Here is a 27938-nt window from a genome sequence, read left to right as displayed (position 1 = left end):
CATTGACCACCAGGGGGCAGCTCCTGTCCCCGGTGGTCAGTGCACATCATAGCAACCGGTGGTTCTGGTCATTCTGCTGTAATGGTTGCTTAAGCTTTTATTATATAGAAGATATCCTATATAATAAAAAGGAATATGCTAATTGACTGCCACACCCTCAAAGATGGCGGCACCCAGTCCCTTCAGTCCCCCAGTTGCCCAGGGCCAACCAAGGCTCAGGTAACCACGGCCAGCTGAGGCTTTCACTGCCGGCACTGGCAGCAGCAGAGGTGTGATGGAGGCATTACCTTCCCCTGATCACTGGGTTGCCTCTCGCCCCTGAGGGCTCCTGGACTGCAGGCTGGGCTGAGGGACCTCCCCTCCGGTGCATTAATTTTCATGCACCAGGCCTCTAGTCTATATAATAAAACCCTAATATGCAAATAGGCCAAGTGGCAGAATGACCAAACAACCAGTTGCTATGACGTATGCTGACCCACCAGGGGTATATGCAGACCATGGCAGATGTCAGCTGCAGTGAGATGGTAAGAGCAGGTGAGTGGGAGCGCCAGGCCAAGGTGGGGCACAGGTGCTATCATCAGGGTAAGCCTCTACTGAAAATTCTTTGCTTCTACGTGCCATGGTCTCACCCATTGCTGGCACGGGCCCACTTGCACCTGCTGCTGGTGCCTGGTGCCAGCACCAATCGCTTAGTGCCATCAGCGGGTGTGAGTAGTGGCTTCCGGCCCCAATTGTCCCTCAGAGCTTCTCCACCTCTCCTTGCTCCTGAGGGGCAATCGGGGCAGCAGCCACCACTCGCACCCATTGATGGCACCAGCCCCACTAGCACCCACTGCTGGCACCAGCTCCAATCACTCCACATGTGCAAGTGGGGCAGGTATCAACTCATGGGAGCAGCAGTGGCAGGAGAGGGGCTGCCGGCAGACAGGGGACTGGGAGCCCCAGTGAGAGGGGCCAGGCAAGGGCGCAGAGGATGGACCGGGACCTGCCCCTGTGCCCACCACAACCTCACAGCCCACAATTCAAGTTGCATGAATTCATGCACTAGGCCTCTAGTGTAATATTATCTTAAATTATTTACTACTTTTTTTTGCATTTCAACTTGAAAGTTAGTTTCAATCAATAGTTTCAACTGTCTATTTTCTATACCTTTCAACTTGCAAGCATTGGCTATTTGTAAATGTAATAGGCAAGTCTTTTCAATATTGTAATCCAAATTGATGTTCAAATTGTTAAACAAAATATAACCAAGAACAGCCCTGTAGAATGGCACTACAAAACAGCCTGTCTAGATAAACACTGATCCATTAATTGGTACTTGTACAATACCTGTATGAAGCCAGCTCAAAATTTCCTTTGTCTTAGGACCACATGAGAAAATGTTAAATACTTAATCTTATACTTAGTACTCAGGGACACATTATCTTTATAGTGCATTCCTGATTCTACAGACTAGGAACCTTTTCAAAAATAAATTGCCTTTCCCTAGCCTCTATGGTTAGAGCATTGGCTCACAAACTAAAGGGTCATGGGTTCAATTCTGGTTAAGGGCACATACCTCAGTTGCACGCTCAATCCCTGGCATCTGGTCAGAAAGATCAATGAACAAATGAATCCTGACTGCCACACCGCCCAATCAGAAATTAATTTCATAACCCAGTTCCCTGAGGTAGGAAAAATACCCCAGAGAGAGGAATAGAACAAGAATCTTAAATCAATTAACAGGACAAGAATTTGCCCAGACGTTCCCTCCTCCCTCAAGAAAAGCTCTATACTATCCGTGACTACGCCTGTTTCGCAGTAGGGGTTACCATGAGAGTAAAGGTCTTGCTAAGATTCCTTCCATGTGCAGTCACTCCTATGCCTAGACCCAGTTCCCAGACACTATCTCTGGTTGTCTATTGCTCTACCTTTCCAGAGAACTTTTCTCTATTACCCAGCTACCACTGGCGACCAAGACCATGTTCCCCACTCTCCAGTGGCTCCCATCTTGCTTAGACTAAAATGCATCCAAAGCTCTCACCTGGGCTCCAAGGCCCTCTGGGCACTCACTGCTCAAGTTTATTTTATTTCTTTACTACTCTCCACTTTCTTGGTCAACATCAACCAATAAAATACTGGTACACAGAACCCTAGGAAAAGGAACTATTAGTAGTTACCAATCGAATATTTTTTTGTTTTTTAAAGGTAAAGTTAGTCAGAGATTCAACCAAAAAGTAACTTTCTCAAGAGACGTTAGAGTACAATGAAAATAAGTCAGGTTTGAAATCTAATCCTACCATTTACCACCTGTGTGAATGTGGAGAAGTTATATAACCTCTCTCAGCTCATTTCCTCATAACAGCACTTACCTAATAGGGAGATAATGTATGTCAAATAGACTTGGCCTGGCATTTAATAAGTATTCAGTAAATGGTAGCTAGGCCTATTAAAGACTTCCAACTTCATGCAAAGATTTTCCTCTGTCAGACTGGTTAGTTGATTAAATGAGAAACCCTGTGAAGTACTTAGCATAGTATATGGTTCATAATGGTTATAAACAAATACCGACTTTCCTCCCTCTCTCATAATGGTGGAAAAATTGCAGACTTCATAAGTTACCAATTTTATCAGTGTGCCCAGGCTTCACAGCACAACCTACTTACCATTTAGGTAATTTAAGCTTTCAGTCAATGCTCTGGCTGCTCCCCTCAATGGTGGTTGTCCTGGAAACAGTCACTATCTTTCAATGGCAGTTGCCTCTTGACCTAGACAAAATAGAAACAGAAGAAAGAGATTGGTAAAACATGAATCACACCAAGACTGGGCAAGCTGAACCAAAGCCCTGCCCCAAAGACCATCACATACAGCACAGTGTCAGAAAAGAGACAAGGCAGAATCCGACTCGGCTGACTCTGAAGAAAGCTGGCTCTTTCCCAGGGGAGAGGTAAAGCTGGCTCTAGACTTCCCCTGTCCTATCAGATGATATGGTCTCAGTACAGACTACCCTGTCTTTCCTTAAATTAACAGATCTAATACATCTAAAAATTCATATGACATCTTACAGCTGGGAAGAATCTCAGATATCAACTAGTTAAATGCCCTCATTTTTAAGAAAGGAACTGAATCACACAATTGTTTAGAACTAAAGCTGGGATTCTACTTAAAAATAAGATATTCTGGAAAGTGGGTAAGAAAAACAAACATCACTTGGCTATCCACCACACCTAGGGAACATGTTATAAGTTTTATATAAGACAATAATACAGTAGTGTTACCCTTATAAAGAATCTAAATTTCAAGAGTCAAGTAACTTGTCCAAGGTCTTACAGCTTGTTAGTATCTAGGTAGTCAGAATTTAAGTCTATCTGACCTAAATTAAAAAGGCTCTTCACCATTCTCATTGGGTTGCCTTCTATATTGGGCCCTCAAAAGGGTCCCAAACAACCTAGAATCAGAGCTTCTCTGTCTGCAATCTTACCCTGCAGTTTTGTAATGAGCCTTCTTTTTACAAGAGAGCTGAAAGGTGTAATAACCCATCGGGTCTCACCCCTAATATAAGTTAGTGAAGATAGAAGATCTTCTGTCCTATCTTGAGGAAGAATGGAAAGACAGCTATGCCAGGGACAAAACTAAAGCTTTTTTTGTATGTAGTCTTACACTCAAACTATCCCCCTCTCCTTTCATCGCAACTTCCCATCCCTCCCCTTCCATACCCGGTAGCCCACCTTGACCGCCTACCAAGGATGCTGGTCCCTTAAATCTGATTCCCACACTCCCATCACTAATACCATAACACACACACAGAACGTATCCCTGCCTCTATCCCCCTAAAGAGCTGGAAGGCTAGAATTAAAACGGAGAAATAATAAAATGATAGTTTTTTATGGCCTTTTTTAAAAAAAAAGATGAGAGTCTGAAGCCTCAAGCCAATATGACCTGAAGGGAAAAGAATGATTACTAAGCAATGAAAATAGAAAAAAGGGTCTGTATCAGGGACAGCACCCAAGGGAGGACCTGGGTGAGTGTGGAAGAAGCTTTAGTTCTCTCTCTCCCACATATACTTTTATTTTTTAATATATATTTGATTTTTTTTTTTAACAGAGAGGAAGGGAGAGAGAAAGAGTTAGAAACATCGATGAGAGAATCATCGATCAGCTGCCTCTTGCACACCCCCTACTGGGGATGTGCCCGCAACCAAGGTACATGGCCCCGACAGGAATCGAACCCGGGACCCTTTAGTCTGCAGGCTGACGCTCTATCCACTGACCCAAACCGGTTTCGGCCCACATATAAACTTTTAAAAAGACTCAGTCTGAATAGAATAAGTGTGATTACTATTCAAACAGCTTCAAAAGTGGCCCACAGACTTTCGTCCTGCCCTCACCCATCACCTCTTTCCCCCTACACCAACCTTACACACGCACACACACAATTTACTCTACATTGATTATAACTTCTCCCACATACAAATTTTGAACTCTAAGAAGTGGCCAGATTTATGTGCATGCCCACTAAGGTCTCTGTAGCCCTAACAGTGAAAGCAGCACCCCTATTGACAGCTACTGCCCCCACCACCTACTGCTAAATTTGCTGGCATATTACTAAGGCTCAGGGGCTATCCCCTCAAACTGGATAAAATGCACTGACAAAAATCAAACAGGAACTCTAGGTGATCCTCATTTGTTTTCAACAGTCTACATTCTCTCCTATTTCTCAGGGGTAGAAACAAGCAGCAAATTAATTCCTTTCTTTACTTCTGAATGACTTTTACTTCTTGCAGCCTCTGTGTACTAGGCTTCTGTCCCCAGAAACAAGAGGATGACTGTAAACATCCTTAAACTCTTTAGTGCTGCCCCTTCAGAGAGCATTCCACCCAGGCAACGTCTCTGTGCTTGTTACTGTTGGTGGTGATAGTGCTGTGCCTGTTTCTGTGGAGAAGATATGAAAGGACCCTTACAGATAAGGAGAGCCCAAATGCCTCATTTTCCAAAGAAAGTAACTCCCAGAGAAAAGACTTACTTGCCCAAGGTTGCAAAGCAAGTTGAAGTGACTATGACTGAGTCCACCTGAGATAATAAGCCACACTGAAGAAATGCATCAGTCTATCATTTGACTGCTGAAGATTAAAGCTTTCTTAAATACAGATCACTTTTGCTCCCAAACACTTGGATAATAGATAAAAATGCTAGAAGGGAATTCTGCTTCCAATATTATCTTCCCACAGATAGCGACTATAAACTCTAGATAAAAAAAAATTTTTAACAACTGAAATTTCAATTTAATAAAAACAAACCCTAGATCCCCAGTCAGAGCGCATACAAGGGTCAACTGATGAGTGCATGAATAGATGAAGTGACAGGTTGATGTTTCTCTCTCCCTCTCTTCCTCTCTCTCTAAAATCAACAAATAAAAATTTAAAAAAATAAAATAAAATCCTAGGCTGTCCAGAGGAACCAAAGACAGAGCACAGAGCAGCCAGAGATAATAAGGAGATAACAAAGAGCCACAAAAGGAGAATCCAGGTTCTATGTATAAACTCCACCCAAATTTCTGGCTGACCCTGAACCATATATGCACAGGGCAGAATCCAAGGACCTCAGCAAAGGATAAAAGAACTGGACTGAGGCTTGACCTGCCACCTGCCACAGGTAAGGCAGGGTTTGCTATTTTAACCAAGTTAACTGTCTACTAACCAAGAAACCAGTCTCCATAACATAACATTCACATTCATTTATGTTCAGGATAGAAACCCAAATTACATAGAGAGCTAGCAATTAAACCTCTCTGCAAGGAAAAAGACAATCAGCAGAGGGCAAGTCCAAGATGACCCAGATGTTGGAATTATCAGATAAGGATGCTAAGCAAAGAAATTTTTTAAAAATTTAAAGTGGCAATTATAGAACACATTTAAAAAATTCCCTGAATGAGCTTAAGAACAGAATGTAATTGATAGAGAAAGAGACACTGAAACTTGGAGATGAATCAATAGATATTATCTGAACTGAAATAACTGGGCATCTGCAGTCTCTAGAACCACCACACTCCGGCCCTTCAGCTGAGTGTCCTCAATGACAACTTTACTTGCTGGTAACAGAAAGTCTGATCACAGAAAGAACCAGGATGACTAGGGATCACAGAAACCATTATCTTCAATTCTTTTGGACTGGCCACCCCTCATCTACTAATTAATCTCTTGAGGCATCCAGATATAAGCACAGAACAAAGTGTAAAGGTGAAAAATGAGAGGGTAGGATAAAAGTTTAAATCTGAACTAATCATAATATCCGAAGTCCCAGAAATCAAATCTAGTGCCCATTGTGTATACTGAGAAGCAGGAAATAGTTGTTTTTTCCCCTATAATTGCTGAGGTAGCATCCTCAGGATTGTTCAGGAAAAAAAAGCCAGAGGGATTTTAAAGTTTTTTCTGCCCTAAACAATAACTTCACCCAAAAGCCAACCTGGTCAACAGGCTGATGGCAGGAAGGGATGGGACCCAGCAACCACTGGGTCTGGGCCTGCAGAGTGCAGCAGCTTGGTGAGAGCCAACCCAGGGTCCCCAGGTTGGTAAAAGCAGCTCATCTGAATGCCACTACTGACCAGCTTCCCACACTCCAAGCACTTCATGTTGGGTTCAGAACGCTCCAGGTAAAAGTGGAGGCAGAAACAAGCTGCAGAAGACATGTCCATTTCTATTAGCCCCATCTTTTTCTTGTCTCCCACCTCCCACCCCACCTGCCCACAAGGGAAGAGAATCCAGAGCAAGTGATCTTTTCTGATTAGAGTGGAGAAAAAAGAGGTACCCCCTAAATGTAAAAAAAAAAAAAAAAACACCTTGAACTCTGCCACTAACGTAGTCACAACTCAAGAAAAGTCTTTTTTTTTTTTTTAATGCTCTCTGGGTCTCAGTTTCATCAGGTGAACAAAGGTCAGATGAAATAACATCGAAAGCCCTTTCCAATAACAATATGTATGACATCCTGAGTTTCTGGTCAAGATAGGGGAGTAGGTAAACATGCCAAATCAAAATTACAACTAACTAAACTATAAAACCACCTACATTGAGAACTACCTGAAATCTGGCTGCACAGAAGTCCTATAACTAAAAACATACAGAAGATACCACATCCAGACTTGTAGGAGGGGCAGAGACATGGAATAGGCTGAATCCAAACCCACAAGGTGGTTAAAAATCAGGAGGGCTATCTCAACCCGGCTCCAGAGGTTCCCCTGAGGAGTAAGGGTCGCAGTCCCACAGTGGGCTCCAAGGCCAAGGGTTCCAGGACTGGGAAGAGAAGTCCTCTAACTTCTGGCTGTGAATACCAGCCAAGACTGGCTGAGTAACACGGATAGCTGCTGGAGTCCGAGGCGTTCCTCTTAAAGGCCTGTGCATGGACTTAACGGGACTCACTCTGAGCCCCAGCACTGGGGGAGCAGCTCCAAAGGTGCCAGGGACATATGGGGAGAAACTGCATTGCCTGGCTTTGAGACAAGGGCTGGAGGGGCAGCTTTTTCCCAGACAGAAGTGCTAGCACAAGCCATGGTTCCTTTGCTGAGCCTTCACCCCACAGAACTGGCAGGCAGGTGCCGTATCTGAGTCTCCATAAATGTGACTAAACGCTCATTGCCTTGCCCCACCCCCTACTGATTTCCTGAGACCCCCACCCAAACTCTATGAACCCAGAGAGCCCCACATCATAATTAAAATGGCAGTGGTTAAAGAGAGAACCATAAAAGCATCAAGAGAAAATCAGCTATCGATCAGGGCACTGGTTGGCAAACTGTGGCTTGCGAGCCACATGCAGCTCTTTGGCCCCTTAAGTGTGGCTCTTCCACAAAATACCACAGCCTAGGCGAGTCTATTTTGAAGAAGTGGTGTTGGAAGAAGTTTAAATTTTAAAAATTTGGCTCTCAAAAGAAATTTCAATCGTTGTACTGTTGCTATTTGGCTCCATTGACTAATGAGTTTGCCGACCACTGTCCAGTGAGTTCCATAAGACTGTCAGCTGATTTCTCAATAGAAATTTTGCAGACCAGAAGGAACTAGCACAAAATATTCAAAGTGATGCAAAACAAGAACCCACAACCAAAAATACTTAGCAAAGCTATCATTTAGAATCAAAGGACACACAAAGAGCTTCCCAGACAAGAAAAAAGCTAAAGGAGTTCATCACCACCAAGCCAGTATTGCAAGAAATGTTACAGGTCTTCTTTAAGAAGAAATAAGTAATAATATGAATAATAAAATGGCAGTAAACATATATCTACCAACAATTACTTTATATGCAAATGGATTAAATGCTCCAATAAAGACAGAGGTGGCTACCCCTGGTCAGTGTAGTTCAGTCGGCTGGACATCATCCCATGAACAAACGGATGCAGGCTCAATCCCTGGTAGGGTGCGTGCAGGAGGCAGCTGATCAGTGTTTCTCTCTCTTCCTCCCCCTCTCTCTAAAGATCAATGAAAATGTCCTCTGAAGATTAAAAAAAAAAGGGGGGGGCCCTCCCCCACCACCATATGACCGATGAGCATGCAGACTAAGAGACTTGTGACTTTCTTAGGAAACTAGAAACAAACAGGACTAGAATCCAGTAGCCCCATCTTTAAACTTCAGGGTTTTTTCACCGTACCTAACAAAGAACCAAGAGTATAAGCAAGACTGGAACAGGAAGGAAAGGGTGTAAGAACTTCTAAGCACTTTGGAAGCACTATTAATAAATAATTGGGGGAAAAAATTAACAATTGATAAGACTAACTTTTGTTTAGGGATCATTTAAAAGAAGGTTCTCAAGGACCAATAGTTGGCTCTACTGTTACCTTTCCTAACAAGTAGCCTATAACTGAGACTAGGCTTCCTTGGCGCGTGGCCCATGTTCATGGCATTTAGTACAGAACCACAGGCCTCTCCCCCCGCACCTCCCTCCACTCTGAAAAAGCAATGAAAAAAAATATATCCTCAGGTGAGGATTAACAAGAAAAATTTTTTTAGTTTGTTTTAAGAAGTCTTTGTTGGTATATAAACTACAACCTTTCCTATCTATTATGGATTCAATCCCTTCTTAACTTCATATGCAAATATCCGCATTCTCTCTTACATCATCATTCTCTTTAACTCTTGCCCATCGTCATACAAACATGCTACTTGAAGTGTGGTCCACAAACCAGCAATGGCTCACGAAATGTTACCATTCGTAGTACAGAAATCAAGAGTAAGCATTTAGACCACATGTGTCAAACACAAGGCCCGCAGGCCAAATCCGTCCCGCCAGGCCTTGCAATGTGGCCCGCACCGCGCTGTCATCACTGCACTCCGCTGCGTTTCCATCACAATGACAGTTTATGACTGTTCAATAAACCATTCGGCCCACGATTTAGGCTGGATTTTAGATTTTGGCCCCTTCTCTGATTGAGTTCGACACCCCTAAATTTTAGACAGTTGTGTAGCAAAATGACACTGCTGCAACATCCAAACAGATGATCAGAGAACTTCTCAAACAGGGTCTAAACCTGTAAGAGAGTTAATGCATTCACATAGTAAATCACAGGTGGAGTTAGTTACATGAAATCAGACATAGTAATCCCAGACAGGTTAGGAACAAATTAACTGGTCCTGCATCACATAACGAGAAACTGTCCCCTAGAACAGTGTTTCTCAATACTGAATGTGCATGCAAAGCAGCTGGAAGGAGAGGGGAATCTCACTAAAATGCAAACTCTGATTCAGTGAGTTTGCGGTGGGACCTGAGATTCTATATTTCCAACAGGTTCCCAGGCTGAGCCAGAGGCCACATCTGAGAATCAAATTCTAGAATTTCCTATCTTGGGGAAAAAAAAAAAAAAACTCTCTTGGTCTCACATCTTCCAGCTACTTCAGCCCCAATGTCTCTGCTTCTCTTTATAGCAAAACCTCTTGAAAGAGTTGTCTATACTCTTCATTTCCTTTTTTAAAAAAATATATTTTTATTTCAGAGAGGAAGGGAAAGGGAGAGATAGAAACATCAATGATGCGAGAGAATCATTGATTGGCTGCCTCCTGCCCACCCCATACTGAGGATTGAGCCCTCAATCCAGGCATGTGCCCTTGGCCTGAATCAAACCCAGGACCCTTCAGTCCACAGGCTGTTGCTCTATCCACTGAGCCAAACCAGCTAGGGCTATACTCTTTATTTCTTTACCTCTTATTTTTTTAGTTCATTCCAATCAGGCTTCTACCCTCAACACTCCACTAAACTGTTCATCAGAATCAAAAGCCTCAGTATTACCAAATTCTGTGGTCATTCAGTAACCTCTAAACAGCATTTAACACAAATAACCCATCTTTCTCCATCCCACACTTTCTTCTTTAGTTCCAGGTTATCATACTTTCCGGATTTCCTTCTTATTCACTGGCTCACCCTAGTCCAATAGTCAGCAAACTCATTAGTTAACAGAGCTAAATATCAACAGTACGACGATTGAAATTTCTTTTGAGAGCCGAAAACTGACTTCTGCGCATGGGCCACGAAGTTTCAATTGCACTGTTCATGCAGACCCCCATGTGGTATTTTGTGGAAGAGCCACACTCAAGGGGTCAAAGAGCCGCATGTGGCTCGCGAGCCGCGGTTTGCCGACCACGGCCCTAATCTTTTATGCTGGCTCCTCTGCTTGACCAGGGCTGGTCTGAGGAGCTCTTTTTGGTATCTGCAGCCTCCCTTATGTGGGTAATCTCATCCAGTCCCACGACTTTTAACCTGCTAACCGGGGAGTTCCCTTTTTAATGACACAACCTGTAACGGGCGCATACTCTTTCACTAGGACGTGTCAGTACGTCACGCCCGGAGGACGTAATTTCATATTATTATTTTTTATTTATACTTAATGAAATAAATGAAATATATATATATATTTCCATTTATTTATATATATAAAGCACAAAGGAAAATACAAAATTACCAAAAAAATAGAAAAGAATACCGACAAAAAAAAAATGGACACATCGAATTAAAAAATTATAAATTTTACAAACAATGATAAAGATTACAAAAAATAGCCGAAACCGGTTTGGCTCAGCGGATAGAGAGTCGGCCTTCGGACCTAAAGGTCCCGGGTTCGATTCCGGTCAAGGGCATGTACCTTGGTTGCCAGCACATCCCCAGTGGGGGGTGTGGAAGAGGCAGCTGATCGATGTTTCTCTCTCATCTCATCGATATTTCTAACTCTCTATCCCTCCCCTTTCCTTCCTCTCTGTAAAAAATCAATAAAATATTTTTTAAAAAAAGATTACAAAAAATATGTACCGTCCCTCTTGGGGTGCAACATACGGTATATTTCAAGGACGTATTCATACGTCCTACCCGTTCCCGACATTGTTTACGTTTGACGTACTTATAGGTCCCGCTTGGTTAACAGGTTAATATCAGTGACCTCCAGATTTTTATCTCCAGCACTAGTCTCTATGAACTCCAGAAGCATATCGAACAGTCCACCTGACATCTCTACCTAGACGTCTAATTGGCATCAAATACCCACATATTCTCATGTTCTCAATGGTATTTACCTCTACCCTTCTCTCCCCAAACCCATTCCTCTCCAAATCTCCCGTCTCAGTTCACAGGACCACCATTCATCAACTTGCCCAGATGAACTTTCTGGCATCATTCTGAATTTTCCTTTCACTCACACGCCACATGGAAAGCCATCAGCATGTCTTACCAACTATTTCCAAATTCTCTTCCATCTATCCCTCTGCTCTCTGAACCCCCCTATTAATCACTCTAGTCCAAGCTACTGAACTCTCACCCTACTTACTACAATAGCCTCCTTAAACCAACACCCTGCTATCAACTGCCCCATATAGACCACTCTCCAAACAGGCAAATTAAATTCCTAAAAATCTATCCTGATTAAACAAAACAAAATACTTCTAACAGCTTTCCCTTTCACGTAGAATAACCCAAAGTCCTCACTACACCAGCCTCCAAGGCCCTACATGACCCGGCCCCTACCTCTCTGTCCTCATCACTACCAGGTCTCCTCCTCACTTCCTGCTTCTTGTACACACGGTATTCACTCTTCCCTTAGGGCCTTTGCACTGGTTATTCCCTTTGTACAGCTGCTCCTTTCTGTCAATGAAAGGTCATCTTAAATTTTACCACCTCAGTAAACACTTGAACAGCCAATGTAAAGTACCTCTCAACCTCTAAAATGTCACCCCGGTTTATGTTCACTTTAGCACTTAACCCTGTCAGGTATTTTTTGTATTTGTTTATTGCTTGTCTCCTCCTCCCCATCCCTATCCCCACCTTCTATTTAGCTTATCATTGTATCTCAAATACCTGGGTGACGATGATCTAAGATGGAGACACAAATTTGAGTCATATGCATAGATGTGAGGTTACTAGTCAGTGAGGTGGATGAGATCACTCTGGGAGAGTGTCTACTATGAGAAGAGAGGAGGGCCTGGGAGAGTAGAACGTTTAATAGCTCTAGAAGGGAGAATGAGCCTGTAAAAACAACAGAGTAGGAAGAAGAATAAGACACTGTTATGTTACTGGAGCTAAGAGAAAAGAGAGTTTCTAGAAGGAGTGGTCAAGAGTGTCAGCTTCACTGAGAAGATTAAAGACTAACAATGTCTTTTGAATTCAGCTTCATGGAGGACATCAGTGAACTTACTATGAGGTGTTACAGAGAAATGAGAGGGGCAGAAGCCAGACTGGAGCAGATAAGAGGAGTGAAACAATGAATACAGACAGCTTTTAGAAACGTTTGGCTATTTGAAAGCAAAAGTGATGGATCAAAGAGAATGCAGGGCTGAGGAACTCTTCTGTCCGTTTTTGTTTAGTGGGGCTACTAACCTAGAAGTGCAACATGTATAAGTTACAAGTTCCAGTAGTTCCAAGTCACCCAAAGGTCCCAAACCCTTTTTCCTCACATCCAGCTTAGATTGCCACTTCCCGTGGACTGACTAAAATGCCCAGAGCCTCAATCCAGAAGTCTCGTGTTTATACAGAAATCTCCCTTACAACAGTGGAAGGTAAAAATGCCCTTGCATACTTTCCCTTGGTGCTATCAGGAACGGAATACAGGGCTGAACATACTAAGGGCCAGAGTCATCAAGGTTTTCTGTTGCCATTTTAATTTCAAAGACATTTCGGGGGAGTCGCTGTTATTTCTACCCCTAGTAATAAGTTTCTTTCCATTCACGACCTCCACAGAATTTCCCTTTGTTTCTATGCCACACTCCCTCTCCTCCCTCCCTGCTACCCAGGTCACATACTATAGTGAAAAGAACACAGATGGTCTCAGAAGCCAGGGAATCTGCATTCTCACTAACAGCTTGGGTGATTAAATGTTACAACCTCAGTTTTTCCAAGTGTATATCTATCTATATAAAAGTCTAAGTGGCTGAAACCGGTTTGGCTCAGTGGTAGAGCATCAGTCTGAAGGGTCCCAGGTTCGATTCCGGTCAAGGGCATGTACCTGAGTTGCGGGCACATCCCCAGTGGGGAGTGTGAAGGAGGCAGCTGGTTGATGTTTCTTTCTCATCAACGTTTCTAGCTCTCTATATCTCTCCCTTCCTCTCTGTAAAAAATCAATAAAATATAATAAAATAAAAAAAATAAAAGTCGAAGTGACTGTTAAGATCAGAACTACCGGTCGCTACGACGCTCAACACAGGAGCTGCTCCCTGGTGGTCAGTGAGTTCCCACAGCGGGAGCATGGCTCAGCCAGAAGCTGGGCTCACGGCTGGCGAGCGCAGCTGTGTGCGGCAGGACTACAGGGCTGTGGTGGCGGCAGGCGCAGTGGGGCCGGACGAGCAGCAACAGAGCTGCACCTGGCCCCAGCTGGGGCGTCTCCCCAGCCGCCTGAGCTTCAGCACTGCTGTATCCCCCCCACCCGCTGAGGGTACTGGACTGTGAGAGGGTGCAGGCCACCTGTGCACAAATCCATGCACCAGGCCTCTAGTAGAGACTATAATATCTTCATGGGTCTGATATAAGAATTATATGAATATATACAATAAGTGCCTAAGTACATAAGGCCTTGCATAAAATACATTCTTTAAGTGTTGATTCCATTTTCTTCATCACCATTCTGATTAAGTCTTACTTTCTTTTCTTTTTTTCTTTTTTTCTTTTTAAATATATTTTATTGATTTTTTACAGAGAGGAGGAGAGAGGGATAGAGAGCTAGAAACATCAATGAGAAACATCGACCAGCTGCCTCTTGCACACCCCCTACCGGGGATGTGCCCGCAACCAATGTACATGCCCTTGACCGGAATCGAACCTGGGACCCTTCAGTCCGAAGACCGACGCTCTACCACTGAGCCAAACCGGTTTCGGCGTGATTAAGTCTTACTTTCCTTCCACATTTTTATTTAATTTCACTTTCCCTCTGTGTACATTCCTTCCTATGTACCAGGAAGCCCTTGAAAAAGAAACCTTGAGAAATTAACTTATGCAGTTTCAGCAGAAATGATTTTATTTATGGTATTTTTTTTTTTAAAGAAGAGTACTTTCCACTGAGCCAAACCGGTTTCGGCCAGAAATGATTTTAAAGAAATACTAAAATAAGTGGTTGAGTGATGGGGCCAGACGTGTAACCAAGTAGCATCTGAAAAGGCAGGGTGATACCCAAAATTAGAAGAAATAGGCTCCCTGCCAGGTTCTCTGTGTCTCCCCTCACCCAAGTTCCATCCTGTAGCTATGACACTTATTTTTATCTCATTCTTTTACTAAGTCATGCTTAACAACAAGTCTCAAGTCAATGTCTTCAGTATTAAAAACAAATAAAACAGTATTCACACTCCACACATACTGAGCAGTACAAAGGGCAATGGAAGCCTGAGTCCTAGTTTTGTCTCTTTTTTATGCGTTTACGGGTTCTGTGACCCTTGTAAAAGTCTGAGAAGGTTCCTCATTTGGGAAGCAGAAATGACAATATGTACTCACTACAAGATGTGCCTGGCTGGTGTGGCTCAGTGGTTGAGCATAGGCCCACGAACCAGGAGGTCAAAGTTCAATTCCTGGTCAGAGCACATGCCCTGGTTTTGGGCTTGATCCCAGTAGAGGGTGTGTTGGAATGATGTTCTTTATATCCCTCTTCCTTCCTCTAAAATAAATAAAAATAGACCTGACCAGTTTGGCTCAGTGCATAGCGCGTCGGCCTTCGGACTGAAGGGTTCCAGGTTCGATTCCGGTCAAGGGCATGTACCTTGGTTGCGGGCACATCCTCAGTGGGGAGTGTGCAAAAGGCAGCTGATCGATGTTTCTAACTCTCTGTCCCACTCTCTTCCTCTCTGTAAAAAAATCAACAAAATATATTAAAAATAAAATAAAATAAATAAAAATATATTTAAAATAAAAACATGATTATTGTTATAAGTATTTACAGAGTTTATCTTTGACCAGTTTTGGCATCAGTTTTATTGAGAAAAGTCCTCAGTTCTAGAATACTCTACTCTATGACCCAAGGCTACCTGTGTCTAATTCAAGTCCTCCTGTCCCTGATAGCTGAGAAATTTATACTTTTGAATTTCACTTGATTCCCTTTTCTTAGCAAGGTTCTTGACCTTCTCTCCCTAAATGGCTCCATGTCCCAAAATGGTAAAGCCTTCTAGTCCTGATGATCTCCAAGAGCCCGTTTTGGCTCTAACATTCTGAGTCTCTCCACCTAATGCTCCCAGAGCACTTTGTCCACGTCTCTACTTAAGCAATTTCCAGTCTACTTTGCTTTACAGTTTATCTTATATATTACCTCATAAGGAGAACAGGTGTTTGACTTACTGAATTTTATATTCCCCACAGGACTTAACATGGAAATTTGTACACAAGAAGTACTCATGAAATATTGGTAACTGCTTGATGCCAATTTCTAATTTTTTGTACCTACTATCCATGCCACATGATTAATTATAGACTACATCTTATGCTTTTATGATCCTTTTATACCTCCATAGACCTGGCACAGTGTAAAAAATAAACATTTAATATTTTAAAGACCAGTGACTAGTTCATTTCTTGATCAAGGTGAAAAAGCCATTCCCAAGAGATGAGTATATCCACCAAAGACATATACAAAACTAAGAATGTTTATGGCAGCTTTGTCATAGAGCTATAACCGTCCCTCTTATCCATCAACAATGAATAATATTTGTGGTACACCCAAACAATGAAATATTGTATTACATACTACTATATACAATATGGATGAATATCCAGATATAATGTTGAGCAAAAACTCCAGACCCAAAAGAGCTTATGTTATTTGACTCTATTTATATGAAACTCAAGAAGAGATAAACTAATCAATGGAGATGGAAGTTAGGATAAGTGGTTACTTGAGCATCCAATATCAATGAGGAAGAAGTGTGATGGAGCATTCTGGAGTTCTGGAAATGTTCTGTATCTTGATCTCATGTATATCTTGATGTGAGTAGTCTTTACATGACTGTATACATAAAAATTCATTTCTGAAAATTTTGTGTATTATACTGTAAGATATATCGCAATAAATGTATAAACAAATATGGAAGAAGAAAATCAGAACTTTAGTTATCAGTATTTTGTAAAAGTATTAGAAGCCATTGCTAATATACAGCCAATAATAAGAACTACTGTTCTATCTCAACAAGCTCAAACTTAAGAATCCCAGGTCTTCCTACAATAGTAACTGTGAAATAAGGTAATAACAGAAGCTTGAAAAGATGGTGAAGCAGCCTAGCTGGTGTGGCTTAGTGGTTGAGTATCAACCCATGAACCAAGAAGTCACTGGTTCCATTCCTGGTCAGGGCACATGCCTGGGTTGTGGGCTCAATCCTAGTGGGGGGCGTGCAGGAGGCAGCCAACTACGATGTTTTTCTCTCATCAATGTTTCTATCCCTCTCCCTATTCCTCTAGCCTCCTTCTCACTCTAAAAATCAATTTTAAAAAACATATTTTTTTCAAAAAGATGGTTGAGCAAGAAGAGAGGCACTTCTTTGAAATGAGTAAGGATCCAGGGCGAGGAGGAAAGTCAAGATCAGTGCTGATGGAACTAAGAACATAGCTGAAAGAGACAATGAGTAGTATAACAACTCAGATTCCAGTTCTAGCTTTACTACTGACTAGCTATGGTCATGAAGTCAGGCTAACTGCTTCAGTTCTCCAGGCCTCACAGCTTGTAAACAAGATCTCCCAGTATGTAAACAATGTATGGAGAGGAAGTTGAGAGGAATCAAGTAAGAACAGGCCCTTTTGAAAGAGCAAACCACTTATTCTGCAGTATAATTAACAACTTATTTATCTCCCCTCACAAATCTTGAGCTCTTAAAAGGTCAAGATTATGTATTTCATCTATGAATCCAAGCATATGCAAAGAATGTGGCATAGTTCAGTAAATGTTCAATGGCTAAATAGCTGAAAGTTATGAGAAGTACCTTATTTATGTATACTTATATCTATAATAATAAAAGAGTAATATGCAAATATAACAGCAGAACTGCAGAATAACCATCCAGACAACCTTCTGGACAAAGCCAGGGCTGTGAGGGCCTACTCTTCACGAATTTTATGCATTGAGCCTCTAGTAGATTTATAAGAAAGAATAATTCATCTTCCACATGACCACCCCTTTCAAATAACATTGAAAAAATACTATTTTTCTTATTAACACCAACTAAAGGAAGTCCAGAATCATCAAAAAGACTCCTTAGAATGTCCTACTAGAACCCTCAGAAGTCCATGCCTCCTCCTCCTATTCCTCCCTAAATAATATATACTTCCTGATAATAATATCTAATACATATTATTTCATAGTACAAAGTGCTTTTACTACCATACTCTCAACTCATCCTAACAACAATTCTATGAGGAGGTATTATCAAATCATTTTATATGTAAAGAAACTGAGGCTGGCATTTTAAATAATTTGCTGACCTAAAGCAATGCTACAAGCAATTAAAGAAAACTTGCAATTTCATTTGTAGCCTCTTTCTTCAGTGCCCAAGAGGAAAAATAGGAACATTATCCTCTCCTGGCTTCCACAAGAGATGAATTAGTCACTAACTGTTTTTGCTTCATTGATCTTACTATTAAATTTTCCTTATTCCCATGAAAATCAGTTATACAGATTATTTAAGCAAAGAGATCAGGCCAGCTCAAGAAGAAAAATCCCAAAACTATGAACAGCCACATTCAAAAGCTGTTGGCTAACATTCTTGTGTATAAAGCTAAAGAAAAGAAATTAAAACTTGCTCTCACAGGGATCTATAAACATTACTGACCAAGTAGCACTTAGGTAGTTAGTTATGCATAGCTGACTTAGTTTGTACTTTTATTTTTTCTTCAATAATTTGTACTGTCTATTGTCTTCCCTACACCATTACAAATTCTGCAAAGGTCACATCTTAGGAAGGTCTATCTCCTGTAAATGCATATATAGTACCCAAACTAGAATGGACCACTAGACATGTTTTACTGACCCAGTAATCCATATAAACTGCCTTTACCAAAATTAAAAATTATAATACTTTGAAAGTAATCAACAAGTTGGCATTCTTCCACAGAATTAGTATATATAAAATCTAGTCTCTAAGAAACAAACACCAAAGGACACTTAGCACTTACCTTCATGCCAGGCACACATTTGATGGGCACTTATAAAGGTATGCCAAATGGATGGTAACTAAGAGCTTAAAATCCAATAAAAATCACTTAAGGCAGAATAAAATAACCAAGAACCAAGAGATGGGTAGAGAACTGAATAGGAAAAACAGCCAATCAGAGTCTAAGGCAGTTCCACCCAAAGTCATGCTTGGTGTCCCAAAAGGGAACACTGGATTTAAGCACCTCATTACACCCACAGCAGAGACCTGTAGCCCAAGTGCATACACTAAGGAGGGGTCCACCAGACAGGTTCTCTCTTCCATGAGCATCTCAAGCAGCAGCAGCTCACCCCTTCCCCCCAATTACTCCACACCACCAACCAGTGCTGAGGCCCAGCCACAGGGCTGCAGGAGTTAAGACAAGTAGTACTAAAAGTTTTTTCTGGCACAAGCTTAAACCGATTAGTTTAGGTTACAAACACAACTGCAAGATTCCACTACACTGATGAAATTACTCTTTTTCTGCAAACTAAAAATAACCTATTTATCAAATCAAGAGCATTCCTCAAATATTTTTGTTCTTTCAGCAACTCAAAGTTCCATTTTCTCAAATACTTCATCTGGAGTGTTTTATTGGATCCAATTCTCCCCACATCCCCCCAGATTCCCCACTTCTCATCCCAATCCTATGAACACAGCAAGAGATCTAAACCCCGTTCCTAACTTCAGCTTATAGAGTTTCTTTTCCAATAACAAACACGGACAAAGCTTTGTGGTTCTTGCCTTGTGCAAAGCCACAACTGGAAGACTGGCTGAGTTGCAGCAAAGAATAATGAAAAGCAAAATGAAAAAAAATGAAGGACAAGACAGGGCATGATCAGGAAGTCAGCTAAATGCTTTTCATTCAGGCAGGAATGAAAGGAACCCCACCCACTTAGAATAGGGCATTCGGGTGAATGGTTTCCAGTACAGGCAAAGCCAGACTATACTTTATCACCTTATAATACAGCCATCAAGCCTGCTCAAGGAGACTCATAATCAAAGAGCTCTGAACAGCCTACGAGAATCATTATTCTAAGGTTGAAGTGGCAATTTCAAGGGAAAACAACTCACATAAGTTAAACAAATCAAACCTCTCAAACCTCAACTGCAGATTTTCTAGTCATAAAGAGTTGAAGGGGGCTCAAATCATACCACTAGGAAGTGGGAGTTCCAAGGAAGCTTGAATTCCTGTCCTCAGTAGCTCTCCCGGCCTGGAAAAGCCAGCACTCTTTTCCAAAGGTGGAACACTATGAACTCTGAACTTCCTTATAGTAGTCCCTTGTTCTTTGAAATAGCATCAGAAGAATGCCACAATACTGTGCCACCTCATATCAGCAATTTTGACCCTTTTTCATCTCATGACACACATAAACTAGTTAGTAAAATTCTAATTTAAAAAAATAGGTATTTTAATTCGTTCATACTGGACAGCTATTGTGTTGGCTGCTCTCATTTTTTAATTGACAATCTAAGGGAAATAAATTATTCCCTCACTACTCAGGTATTGTATGTTTTAAAAATTCTTGTGGCACAATAGTTGAAAATCAATGTCCTATACAGATCTAACAAAGCATTTGCTAGTCTAGAACAGTTACTTGAGATACACATTAACATACTTCCCACAACTTCCAAGACTTCAATAACCCTTATTTTTAATCGTTTACCATCTGTTTAAGACAAAAGAAATAAAAAACCTGGCTTATTTATACAAATCACACTCTCAAAAACATTACTCCTACAAAAAAAAAAAAAAAAAATAAAAATAAAAAATTGCCTGAGACCACCCAAGCTGTAATGTGGTAACAGTTCTAATGCAGAATCTATTCTGTGTGTCAAAGCAAACTGCAAGCTGTGGCCACTCCTGGATTCATGAAATCAAAGAGAATCAGAGCTAGAGAGACCCCTGGATCAATTATCATCCAGTCCAGCCTTTCACTTTAAAGATGGGGGAAATAAGGCCCAAAGAGAGGAAATGGAAACTTAAAGCAAAATTGGGCCTAAGACTTAGAATTCAAACCACTCAAGCCTCTTCTGCCACACTATACCTCTTGTGAGAATAAGTTTACAAGAGTAAAGTGGCTCAGAAGAGAGGAAAGAAAGTAAATACGTATACAAGAAAGTTTATTCTTGTATTGTTATTTATTTTACTAGAAGCCCGGTGCACGAAATTTGTGCATGGGGGGGGGGGGGGTCGTCCCCTCAGGCCAGCCTGCACCCTCTTCAATCTGGGAGCCCTTGAGGGATGTCTAACAGGTGGTCGGACATCCCTCACAATCCAGGACTGCTGGCTCCCAACTGCTTGCCTGCCTGCCAGCCTGATCAGCCCCTAACCACTCCCCTGCCGGCCTGGTTGCTCCCAAATGCCCTCCCTTGAAGGCCTTGTCCCTCCCAACTGCCCCCCCCCATACTGGCCCAGTCACCCCTAACTGTTCTCCCTTGCCAGCCTGGTCACCCTTAACTGCCCACTTCTGCAGGCCTGGTCCCCCCCAACTGCACACCCCTGCAGGCCTGATTGCCCTCAACTGCACCCCCTTGAAGGCTTGGTCACCCCTAACTACCCTCCTCTACAGACCTGGTCACCCCTAACTGCCTTCCCCTGCAGGCCTGGTCCCTTCCAACTGTCCTTCTCTGCTAGCTATCTTGTGGCAGCCATCTTGTGTCTACATGGGGGCAGCCATCTTTGACCACATAGGGGCAGCTATCTTTGTGTTGGAGTGACGGTCAATATGCATATTACCCTTTTTATTATATAGGATTATTTTCCATATGAACAACTGTAAACCTACTTTTGCCCCACCCTGTACTTGGTACCGTTCCAAAAGACCAACTCCTTGTGAACTCTCCTCCTCCTCTGCTGTTCTGCAGTGTGACTCTGGGCCAGTTACTGTTCCACTCCATCTGTTTTAATTTCAAGTGTTATTTTAAATTTTACCTAAGTTCTACTAAAAGAAAGATATAAATTGCCATTCACACCCTAATAGGGCCTCCCAAATACTGGAAAGGCAAAGTCAAAAACAACCAACAGCATGAAGTGACTACAAGAAACCTCTGAACAGAAGAGATAACATTCTTTGGGAGAAAGGGAAACATTTATCATATTTTCTTCTATAATTTAAAAAAAAAAAAAAACACTCTTTTTTAAAAATTTATTGATTTTAGAGAGAGGAAGAGAGAGAATATTGATTTGTTGTCCCATTCATTTATGCATTCATTAGCTGATTCTTATATGTGTGCCCTGACCAGGAATTGAACCCACAACCTTGGCATACTGGACCAATGCTCTAAGCAACTGAGCTACCTGCCAGAGCCAAAAGGGGCACATCTTTTTAAATACACACACACACACACACACACACACATATACACACATATATACACACACATATAATATATATATACACACATACATATATATACACACACATATACACACAATATATACACACACATATATACGCACACATAATATATATACATATATACACACACATAATATATACACACATAATATATATACACGCACACATATATACACACATATATACACACATAATATATATACACACACCCACACACATATATACACACACACATAATATATATATAAAGGGTGGGGGGAGGGAAGGGGGGAGGGGAAGAGGGAGGCAACACCAATAGGTTGCCTCCTGCATGCCAACTACCGGGCATCAGGCTCAACACCAGGACAGGTATCCTGACCATCAAACCAGCAACCTTTTGGTGCACTGGACGACGCCCAACCAACTGACCCACACCAGCCAGGGAGAAAAGGGCACTTAAAAAAAAAATGATTCAAATGGATGGCCCCATTGAAGGAAGCCACATTTCCAGGCTTCATATTCTAGTACCAAGGCCTAGAATTTCATTTCTCTGAATTTTGGTTTCTTTAACAGTAAAATAAAAAGTATACACTTTCATTCATTATAAGGCCCTTCCAGTTTCTAAAAGGTTCAACCTCTTTACAAGAAAGGAAGATAGTAGTCCTAACAGTATCCAAAAGGCAAGGTACTGAAGTCTTAAGCTTAGCTACTGGCCTGGAGATGGGTCCTGGGAGATAGGCTTCCTAGCTACTAGTCTTCCCACAACCTGACAATGACCATCAGTGGTACCACCAAAATTAAACATGGGAGACACAGTGCATACTTCCTTCAACAGTGTGCCCACCTTTAAGGATTTGGTTTGACCATCTGCAGATGGTTTAAATTTGCCCTCCCTTTCTTTGCATCAAATTAGTATTTATTGATGTCTACTATTAACTATATTAAACACCTCAATATCTTTATTGTTTTCTCTTTTTTTTTCTTTTTTAAATATATTTTATTGATTTTTTTACAGAGAGGAAGTAAGAGAGATAGACAGTTAAAAACATCGATGAGAGAGAAACATCGACCAGCTGCCTCCTGCACACCCCCCACTGGGCATGTGCCTGCAACCAAGGTACATGCCCTTGACCGGAATCGAACCTGGGACCTTTCAGTCTGTAGGTCGATGCTCTTATCAGTGATAAGAGTGAAAGCTGGCTGAGTGGTTTCGGCTCTGTTTTCTCTTTCATTTAGCATTTTGCATTAGACCTATGAAAAAAAAATTTAAAACCTTAAACACAATAACTAGAATTTTCAACTAACAGAACACACAAAAAAAACTATTGAATATAAGCAATTTTTTTTCTAAAGCATCATCAGTCTATATAGCCAATTCAGCATTCTCCTTTCAAAGGTTGCTCCTTCCTAAGGATGTGGCTGATGGTGAAAATGCAAAATAATGAAATCAAAGAGGACAATAGTTTTGTTTTCTGCTGACTTATCAATACATCTTTGGAAGCTACAGTGTAACCGAGATTAAAGCCAAGAATTAAATCAAGCAAAAGGAAATGCAAGCTCCAATGGAAATTATGAAAAGTAATGAATCTTAAATAAGCAGGTACTTGCCTGCCCACCCACTAAGCCTGGGATAAAAATGATTTCTATCAACAAGATTACAAACAGTAATTTTCAAGCTTCAGTATGGATATGGAATAACTTGTTAAAATTTAAGGTACCATCCTCAAATATTCTGATTTATTGGACCTGTTGTAGAGCCCATAGATTCACATTTAAGTTCTGATATAATCCAAGACTATATACTACTTTTCAAAGTACTATGTGTGGTGAAGGGAGAATTGTTAAGTCTCCTGGGTACCTAAATGTTTATTTTCTGGAGTGGTGTAACCTCTACTGTATGTCCTAAAGATATCAATAACATGAAGGCTGATTTTCAACTGTATCAGACCCACTCCATCCCTACAATAGACACTTGAGAATTAATATGGGCTAATTCCAATCATTTAACAAGGAAATCCTCTCCTCCACTACCCCCTAAAGCAACTTGTGAAGTCCTCCACCACTCTTCCTACAAAAGACCCTCCTAAAGGGGGTGAGTGGAAAGAGATCAACCAAAGAACTTGTATGCATAACCCACAGACACAGACAATAGGGGAGTGAAGGCCTGAGGCAGGCGGACTGGCTATAAGGGGTCAATGGGAGAAAAAGGGGGACATATATATACTTTCAATAATAAAGATTTAAAAATAAGTAAAGGGTTACTTAAAAATCCATCATTTGATGTGCTGCGGGGTGAGAACGGCCTGGGAGAGGTCGGGGGGTGGGGAGGGAGGAGATATATATACTTTAAAGTTTTATATATTGTTTAAACTGAGTTTAAACAATAAAGAATTTAAATTTTAAAAAAAAAAAAAACATCATCATTTGGGCTTCCTTTTTTAGACAGTCACTCACTGGCTTTATTCTGGCTCTGTTCATTTGTTACTTCTCAGAAAAGTCTTCCCTATCATCCCTAAGTGAGATCCTCTCTAAAAATAAGCATACACACCACAGACCCAGCCAGTGTGGTACAAATGATTGGGCATCACCCTGTGCACCAAAATATTGCCAGTTTAGTTCCTTGGGACCAGGATGCAGGTCAATCCCTGGTAGAGAGTGTGCAGGAAGCAGCCCATCGATCAATGTTTTACTCTAACATCAATGTTTCTTTAATTTCTCTCTCTCTCAAAAAATTAATTAAAAATATTAAATAAATCAATAAAATTAGTAAAAATAAACACCCTGAAAACAAGAGGTTAAGGATTGGCTTAGCGATAAACCCGTTCACGCCGGAGAGTGTCTCGGTCAGACCCGGCCGCTCGACGGGACTCTGAGGAAAACCTACCACTAGGTGGACGCCCATCTGTCATCATGGGTAAAGGAGACCCCAATAAGTCGTGAAGCAAGATGTCCTCGAATGCCTTCTCCGTGCAAACCTGCCAGGAGGAGGACCAGAAGAAACACCCCAACTCTTCCATCAATTTTTCCGAATCCTCCAAGAAACGTTCAGAGAGATGGAAGACCATGTCTGCAAAGGAAAAGTCAAAGTTCGAAGACATGGCAAAGAGTGACAAAGCTCACTCTCACCGGGAGATGAAAAATTGTTCTCCTCAAAGGGAACGAGAAAGGAAAGAAGAGATCCCAGTGTTACTAAAAGACCTCCATCGGCCTTCTTCCTGTTCTGCTCTGAACACTGCCCCAAAATCAAAAGTGAACACCTTGGTTTATCCATTGGGGATACTGCAAAAAAACTGGGTGAAATGTGGTCTGGCCAAAATGAACAAAAAGCAGCTAAGCTCAAGAAGAAATATGAAAAGGATACTGCTGCATAACGTGCCAAGGGCAAACGTAAAATGGGTAAGAAGGGCCCTGGCAGGCCAAGTAGCTCAAAGAAGAAAAATGAACCAGAAGATGAAGAAGAGGAGGAAGAGGAGGAGGAGCAAGATGAAGAATAAAGGCTGTCCTGTAACGTGTGTGTGCTCTCAGGCAATTGTTTTGCTAAGAATCTGAACACAGCCCTAGCTGGTTTGGATCAGTGGATAGAGCATCAGCCTGCAGATTAAAGGATCTTGGGTTTGATTCCAGTCAAGAGCACATACCCAGGTTGCAGGCTCGATCCTCAGTTGGGGGCATGCAGGAGGCAGCAGACCAATGATTCTCTCTCATCATTGATTTTCTCTCTCTCCCTCTCCATTCCATTCCTCTTTGAATCAATCAATATATTTCTTTTTTTTTTTTAAGTATGTGAATTCAAGTGCAGCTCAATATTAGCTTTAGTATAAAAACTGTACATATTTTTGTATAGCTGGTAAGATTCTTTGTGGAGAAAATGCTTTTATAAAAAAAATGCAGGTTAGCCCTGACTGGTTTGGCTCAGTGGATAGTGTCAGCCTGCGGACTCAAGGGTCCCAGGTTCGATTCCAGTCAAGGGCATGTACCTTGGTTGTGGGCACATCCCCAGCAGGGGGTGTGCAGGAGGCAGCTGATCGGTGTTTCTTTCTCATCGATGTTTCTGACTCTATCTCTCTCCCTTCCTCTCTGTAAAAAATCAATAATATATATATATATTTTTTTTTTTTTTTTAATGCAGACTGTAGCTTTTTGAGGGGGCTACTACATGAATTTTGATGTTAAATGTTTCTAAATATTTAATGGTTTCATTTCCTGTGCATGGTAGCACAGCAAACTCATGGGAATTAGTATCAATAGTATTTTTTGGGTTTTCTAGACTGTTGCATTTTGAGTGGTTTTTTTATTTTGTAATAAAATTATGTATATTAAAAAATATAAACACTCCTTCTCTAACTTGCTACTTGCCTCTCCTATTTTATTTCTCCCATGGTACTTAGCATTACCTGAGATTTTATCTTTATTTGAACTCTCCCTCACTAGAATGTAAGCTCTACAATATCAGAAAGAGGCTTTCTACCACTACCACTGTACTCCTGGTACCCAGAAACACACCTAGCAAGCATGCAGTAGGTGCTCCATAAATGTGTACAGATGAATCAAGCTCTACTTCAACAAACAAAGTAAGTTCTTGATCTTTTCATCCTATCCTATTCAGTTCACCTGCCACACTCACTGTCATCGAACATTTCAATTTCACCCTGGGTGGCAAGTCTTCTTTGTGATGGTTACATCATTCAGGAAACTGAATCCAGGTGCCAACCCAGAGAGACATCCTGCCACCTAATTTCACTACTCGGTGGTAACCTGAGATTCTCCCCCCTCAACTAAACTGCACTAGAGGTTTAAAAGTCCATCCTACAAATGTTTCCAAATGACTTATACATATTGAATAGGTATACCTTGGCTTCTATGTGAGGAGTCAAATACAATGTTGGCAAACACCCGAGTGAGAACTGCAAGTTTCAACAAAAGCAGAACATAGTATGTTGGCAGCCAATATCACTTCACTCTATTCTGTATTGAGTCAGCCAAACACTTTCTGTCAAGACTCAGCTAACTCTCACCACACACAAATACTTGTCTATTCATTTGCTTATCACAATAATCCTACATAATAAAAGGCTAATATGCAAATCAACCGAACGCCAGAATGACCCATCGCTATGATACACACTGGCCACCAGGGAGCAGATGCTCAATGCTGGAGCATGTCAGTGCACTCCCACAGGGGGACTGCCACTCAGCCAGAAGCCCTGAGCTGGGCTCCTGCCTGGTGAGCATAGTGGCATCTGGTGAGCACAGTGGTAGTAGCAGGAGCCTCTCCCGTCTCCGCAGCAGGTGGACATTCCCCAAGGGCTCCGGACTGAGAGGGGGTAGGCCGTCCTGAGGGATCCCCCACCCCTCCTCTACCCCTATCCCCCTCCCCCGAGTGCATAAATTTCGTGCACTGGGTGTCTAGTATCTTATAAAGCACATACTACACTTTACATATATCACCCTAATCCTCAAAATAGTTCTTCCTACAACATAGGTATTATTATCTCCATTTTATAGATGAGGAATTTGAAGCTCCAAGAAGTAACTTGTAAGTAATAAATAAACAGCAGGCTGGGATTCAAACTCATGTCTATTTGAGTTTAAATTCTTCCTTTTTTTCATTGTAACACTTTCATTCCTAAGGCTCTGCCATCACCCATCGCCTGTACTACACCTGCCATACAAAAGACATCTGATAAATGTTTACTGATTCCAAGAATAAAATAAAATATTTTAGTTCAAATGCAAGAATCTGCCTAAGATGAAATTCTTTAGTCCAATTTTAGTTTTAAAACAAAAAATCAAATTCACTCAACTCACTTTAAATAGTAAGTATTGGAAAATATAGCATTTTCAGTTTAAAAAAAAACAAAAAACTGGGTTTATTCCAAAATGGAACCTATCAAAATATAATGTATTACTATAGAAATCTGGATATAAAGCAAGTGAAACTACAAAAGCAATGTTGTTTAATGCACTAAGAGGTGGACATGAAGTAAAATCTGAACTCAAGTTGCCTCCCCAA

At 41.4% G+C, this 27938-nt stretch overlaps 1 protein-coding gene and 1 pseudogene across 1 annotated transcript in view; one reads left to right on the top strand and one right to left on the bottom strand.

Annotated features, from left to right (window-relative positions):
• LUZP1 (leucine zipper protein 1) overlaps positions 1-27938 on the bottom strand; it is a 66352-nt gene that overhangs the window by 13281 nt on the left and 25133 nt on the right. The window contains exon 2 of the mRNA XM_036446456.2: positions 2646-2747. The gene's annotated coding sequence lies outside the window, so the exon portion shown is untranslated. The remainder of the gene's footprint in view (positions 1-2645; positions 2748-27938) is intronic.
• On the top strand, positions 24821-25519 carry LOC118723788 (annotated as a pseudogene).

Source organism: Pipistrellus kuhlii, unplaced genomic scaffold, assembly GCF_014108245.1.
Source record: "Pipistrellus kuhlii isolate mPipKuh1 unplaced genomic scaffold, mPipKuh1.p scaffold_m20_p_2, whole genome shotgun sequence".
Classification (NCBI taxonomy): domain Eukaryota; kingdom Metazoa; phylum Chordata; class Mammalia; order Chiroptera; family Vespertilionidae; genus Pipistrellus; species Pipistrellus kuhlii.
The sequence above is the reverse complement of the archived record's forward strand: the minus strand, read 5'-3'. Positions and strand labels throughout refer to the sequence as shown.